This window comes from Arachis hypogaea, chromosome 4, assembly GCF_003086295.3.
Source record: "Arachis hypogaea cultivar Tifrunner chromosome 4, arahy.Tifrunner.gnm2.J5K5, whole genome shotgun sequence".
NCBI classification, from domain to species: Eukaryota; Viridiplantae; Streptophyta; class Magnoliopsida; order Fabales; family Fabaceae; genus Arachis; species Arachis hypogaea.
In genome coordinates, this window is record NC_092039.1 from 21456047 (window position 1) to 21462151 (window position 6105).

The window sequence follows — 6105 nt, forward strand, 5'->3', positions numbered from 1 at the left end:
TGGAGCACCAGACTACAAGATGCACTGTGGGCATATAGAACAGCATACAAGACACCCATTGGGATGAGCCCCTTCTGCTTAGTTTATGGAAAAGCTTGTCATCTCCCAGTTGAAATCGAACACAGAGCCTTCTGGGCAGTTAAAGAGTGCAACATGGGGATTGAGACTGCTGGAGCTGAAAGAAAGTTGCAACTGCAGGAACTGGAGAACCTTCGCCTAGAAGCTTATGAGAACTCCAGAATATACAAGGAAAAGATGAAAGCTGTGCATGATCAAAACATCAAGAACAGAGAGTTCCAACCTGGAGATTTTGTTCTCCTTTACAAATCTCGACTGAGGCTCATGCCCGGTAAGTTGAGATCCAAATGGGAAGGTCCATACAGAATAGAGAAGGCTGAACCGTACGGAGTTTATCACCTAAGCCATCCTTTAAGTTCTGAACTTATTAAAGTTAATGGACACCGTCTGAAGCTATACTATGGTGAAAAGGTGCAGAAAATCAAGGAGCTTGAGATCTTCCGCCTGGAAGATCCCTACATAGCAACAGACTGAGCTAGTGGAGCGTCCAACTTACGGACGTTAAAGCAAAGTGCTTGGTGGGAGACAACCCACCGCGGTATGATCGTTCTTTTCTTCACTTTTAGTTTTTCTTCTTTAAATGACTCTTCTCTTTATTAGTGCTTTCGTGCTCTTTCAATTACATGTCTTTATCTTTCTTTAAAAAAAAAAATTTGCCGCGCGACGCGATCGCACAAGCGATGCGTCCGCGTGGCAGGAGGAGTACAGAAAAATAAAAGTGAATAGAGAGTCACGCTGGAGCGTGGCTGGAGGCGTGCTAATGGCACATATCGACCCACGCGACCGCGTCGCTGACGCGTCCGCGTCGAATGGGAAGTATGGCCTCCCACGCGACCGCGTGCCCCACGCGGCCGCGTGCCCTGGGTTTCCGATGTAAAAGAGTGCACAATGAAATATTGTGCTAGAGTGGTGCTGGATTGGTGCTGGAAGCACAATCCTTATCACGCGACCGCGAGCCCCACGTGGCCGCGTCCTCCATCTTCTGAAGCACACTCACGCGATCGTGTGCCCCACGCGATCGCGTCACCCAATTTTGGCAATTAAAATGAATCGAACAGAGAGTTGTGCTGGAGCGAGGCTGCACTCGCGCCAGCAGCGCAACCGAGTCACGCGACCGTGTGACTGACCCGATCGCGTCGTCTTACCTGACGCGCAACCACGCGAACGCGTGCCTTCCGCGGCCGCGTCGCATGCGCCGCACAGCTCAACCCAATAAGCCAAATTATCTTATCTTTCTCTCCTCCAAACCCTACTTTTTCTTTTTCCCCCTTCTTTCTTCTCTTCCCCTTCCCCTTCTACCTCACCTTTTACTCTCTCTCTCTCACCACCATTAACAAGGTTTTACCTTCTTCTTCCTTCTTCTCTTTTCAATCATTCTTATTATATTATGTATATATATTATTATTTTCTTTTTCTTTTTCTTTTCTTTTTCTTTTCAAATCTTTATTTTTCCTTCTTCTTCTTTTACATGGTGTTAGAAACCTTTTGAGTCTTCATTCCTCATTATATGCTTGTGGATTATTGCAAATTGTTTGACAATTATTTTTCTCCTATTTAAGGGATTGCTTGCATGTTCAATTTCATACTTTTTATATCTTGTTTACCATGCATGCCATGTGTTTGTGAAAAAGCCCATATAGCATTATGCACTTTTCTACATTACTTTACTCTACTCTGCAATGCTTGCTTTTCATAAATTCCCTTTCAAATTTTATTAATTAAATTTCATTGTCAATACAAACGTGATAGTTAGTTTGTTACGAATGGTAACCTAACTTGGACATTGAATGTTTGATACATGCTACTCATGCCTTTGTCTGCATGCCAATAAACCTCTTGCATTCCATTATCCTACATGCACTTGCTATATTTCCATTGATGAGCTTTCCACATGTAATCCGGACCATGTGTTAATGCCATTTATCTTTATTGTGCATTGACTATCACTTACACTACCCTCTTCCTTGCTCTCTCTCTTTGAATTTAATTTTCTTTCTCTTCCCTTCTTTCAGGATGGCCACCAAGAAAGGAAAAGAGAAAGCTACTTCCAAACCACCAGCAAGAAGAGGAACTAAAAGAGCATTAGTGGCAGAGCCTTCTTCAACCGCAGTCAAGCCCTCAACAAAAAGAATTAAGAGGATAATAAAGGTTGACGACAAAGAGAAAGCCTTTCCAGCGAAGGACACTGCGCGATTTCCCAATCGCTACTGTGAGCAGATGTTCCCTATCCTAGCAGAAAGGAACTATAACAATGAATACCTTCTCATCCTCCCGCCCAATATTGCCACCTTTGTTGAGCCGCAAATTGAGCGAAGACAATGGGGTTTCCTACGAAGACAGCCAAGGCAGGTCAATCTTTCTTGGGTAGTTAAGTTCTACTCCAACTTCTACATACCAACCCTGCAGTCTGTTTATGTCCGGCAGAAGCAAGTCCCCATTACAGAAGAGGCCATTCAGCAAGTTCTGAGTCTTCCCCCTTTTCCAGCAGGAATGGACGCTTTTCAAGAAGCCACCCTTCAGTGCCAGCGATACCAATTTGACTGGGACTCTGTTCTCAGAGTCATTGCTTTACCTGGCAGCCGTTGGATCTACGGATACCACCGCAACCGCCCTAAGGGAATCTTGGCTTCCGCACTTACATTGGAGGCTCGCGTATGGGCACAAATCATGTCCCATTACGTCTTTCCGAGCACTCACGAGTCCTCCTTCACTGCGGACATGGCTGTTCTACTATGGTGCATCCTTACAGACCAACCTCTGAATCTCTCAAGACACATCCGGCATGCTATGGAGCATGTACAAATCGCGGGCAACTTACCTTTCCCCTCCTTGGTCTCAAATCTTGTCTCAGCAGCCGGAGTCTCCTGCAGAGCTGGGGACACCAAAGCCATGCTTCCACGGGATGATCAATATGTCCCTAACGGGAAATACCTCAGACTTTCCGCAGCCACTACAAGCCAGCCTCCTAAGCCGGTTGAAGATATTCCTTCTTCAACACCACAAGCATCTACCACTGAGAAATTGCTCCACCAGATACTTGAAAAGTTGGATCGGCATGAACAGAAAGCAAAGATGAGATAGCATCGTAACGAGCGCCGATTCCAACACATCAAGGAGCTACTCAAGGGACGCTTCAGCGACTCAGACACCCCGGACTCCACTTCTTTTACCAGCACCGGGAGCCATGATGATCCCGACTGTGGAGATACTGCCACCAGCCCACCCCTGTTCCTGACAGATGGCACCGAGGACGGTGCAAAGCCTTAAGTGTGGGGAGGTCGGTCAGTACCTGACTTCCGGAGGTAAATTCTCTTCTCTGACACCAATAATTAGGATATTTTAGTTAGATTTTTCTTTCTTTTATAGAATAGAATAAATTGCATAGGTTAGGATAGTTGCATGCATGTTCTACTTGATTGAAAAGACAATAAGTTTCTTTCAAAAATCTATCTTTGGAATAAAATTTCACTAATTTTTTTCAAAATTTTTATGATAAATCTGCTTGAGTTGTATTTGGAACATGATGTTTGAGCTAAAGAACACACAACCTGTAAAAGATTTGAGCCTTTATGCATGGTTATATTATTTAACCATAATTATGTTATTCTTGTGTGTTTACTTCTCTATGATTGTAATCTATATTTTGTTTTATCCTATATGTCCAATATTTATTATATTTACATGCTTGCACATGATTGAGGCCATTATTTGTTTAAACTCACTTATCCAAATCAAGCCTACCCTTTTCAATTACCCTTGTTAACCACTTTGAGCCTTTAAAATCCCATTTGTTCTATATTTTACCACATTACTAACCTTAAGCTGAAAAACAAATTGCATATCCCAAATTGAATCTTTGGTTAGCTTAAGCTAGAATTGTGTGTGCTAGTTAAGTATGGAAATTGTAGGAACAAAAGTTGTTAAGGGAATGTGTCATAAAAATTTAAAGGAAATTTGGATACCCACTCATGTGAAAATATAAGAATGAAAAATCTATGTGCATTGATAAGCTTTATTTATTCAAAAAAATCAATCAATAAATAAGGGGACAAAATTACCCCAATGTTAAATTCAGGATCCAAAGATCAATGCACATATGATAGAATTAAAATACAAGGTTGAAACATGAGTATGGGTTGAAAAAGGGAATTATGGGTAGCTAGGCATGAATTTAAAAGTATATAGAATATATGTATATCAGGTGAGAGCTTAGGTTAATTAAAGATTCAAGTTATAAAGCTCACTTAGCCATATGTATATCCTTACCTGCACCTTGGCCCCATTACAACCCTGGAAAGACCTCATGATGTTTGCATTGGTATATTAACTATTGTTGATTGGTTAGGAGAAAAATAAAAGTTAGAAAGCATGACTAGAAAAGAATAGAGTGATTACCCTATACACTAGAGATTAGAGCATACATACTTTATCAGTGAGGGTTCAATGCTTGAATTTTCATGTTTCCGGCCTTCATAAGCTATCTTCTTGCACTTTTATCGGTTTTATTATATGATGATAGAATTAGTGGAATTTGATTTGTAATTGTTTTGAAGAGCTTATTTACCTTTGATCAAGTGGACAATAATCATATAGTTGCATTTATTTATATATGTAGGATTGCATTGCATTTCATGAGTTTCTGCATGTTCATACTTATTTCCTTGTCTCCTTCAATTTAGCATGAGGACATGCTAATGTTTAAGTGTGGGGAGGTTGATAAACCACTAATTTATAGTTTATATTGTGTTTAATTGTGTGGTTTTGTCGTGATCCTTACCCACTTATTCATCAATTTAGCATGCATTTAGATTTCCTTCCTGATTTTATTACATGTTTGAAAATTGCTTCCTAGAGACTTTAATTATTTAATTTTAATTCTCCTTTATTTCATTCGATGCCGTAATCTGTGTGTCAAGTGTTTCAGGCTTTATAGGGCATGAATGAGACGGAGATTGGAGAGGAAGCTAGCAAAAATGGAAAGAACACAAGAATTGAAGGAGATAACCAGCGAAAAGTGATGCGGTCGCATGGCTCACGCGACCGCGCGAAGGAGCGTAAATCGCAGTGACGCAGCCGCATGGCTTGCGCGGCCGCGTGGATTGGAAAGCATAAGCGACGCGGTAGCGTGGACGACGCAAACGCATGAAGAGGAAAAGCGCCAGCGACGCGTCCGCATGGACGACGCGATCGCGTGACATGCGCGATCTGCATAAACTGCAGAATCTGAAACCAGCGACTTTGGACCCTATTTCGGCCCAGTTTTTGGCCCGGAACAGTAGACTAGAGTCAGAGAATATGCAGAAACAACGCAGACACATTCATTGAGTAGTTTTTAGATCTAGTTTTTCACTCTCTTAGGTTTTTCTCTCTAGTTTTTAGAATTTTAATTTTCAATTGGTCTTAGCATTGGAACATTGAGAAGAGTCATTTCCTCATCAAGACTTCATCATTCTAGTTTGTTCTCTTAACTTGGTTTTATTCTTCCATGTTCTTTGTTTTGCTCAATTTTTTCATTCAGATATTTTTATGATTAATTAATACAAGGATTATTTCTTTTTAATTTAATTTCCATTCCAATAATCATGTCTTCTTTTAATTCCCTTTCATATGCCATGGATTTTTTATTTACAATGAGTGAGTAGTTTCATTACTTGATGGGGAGTTGATTAAAAAGGAACTCTTGAGTTGGAAGGATTGGAAGAAAAATTTGTAACTGGGTTGAATGTTGGATTGCTATCCTGTCACCGACGCCAATCCCTTTGAACTAAGTGGGTTGCAACTTGTGAACAGATCTGGCATTTCCACTTGTTTGACTTTCTCTTACCTAGTAAGAGATAACCAAATGGAACAACTATTAATTATAAATTAATCTTACAATCACACCATCAATGATAGAGATTCTAACCAATCAATTCCCAATCAAGGCCTTTTATTTCTATTATTTAAAATTCCTCAATTTAATTCCCAATTTACTTAGCTCAACTCTTTTTGGAATATCTGATTAATAAAACAGCACACTTTTCTGCA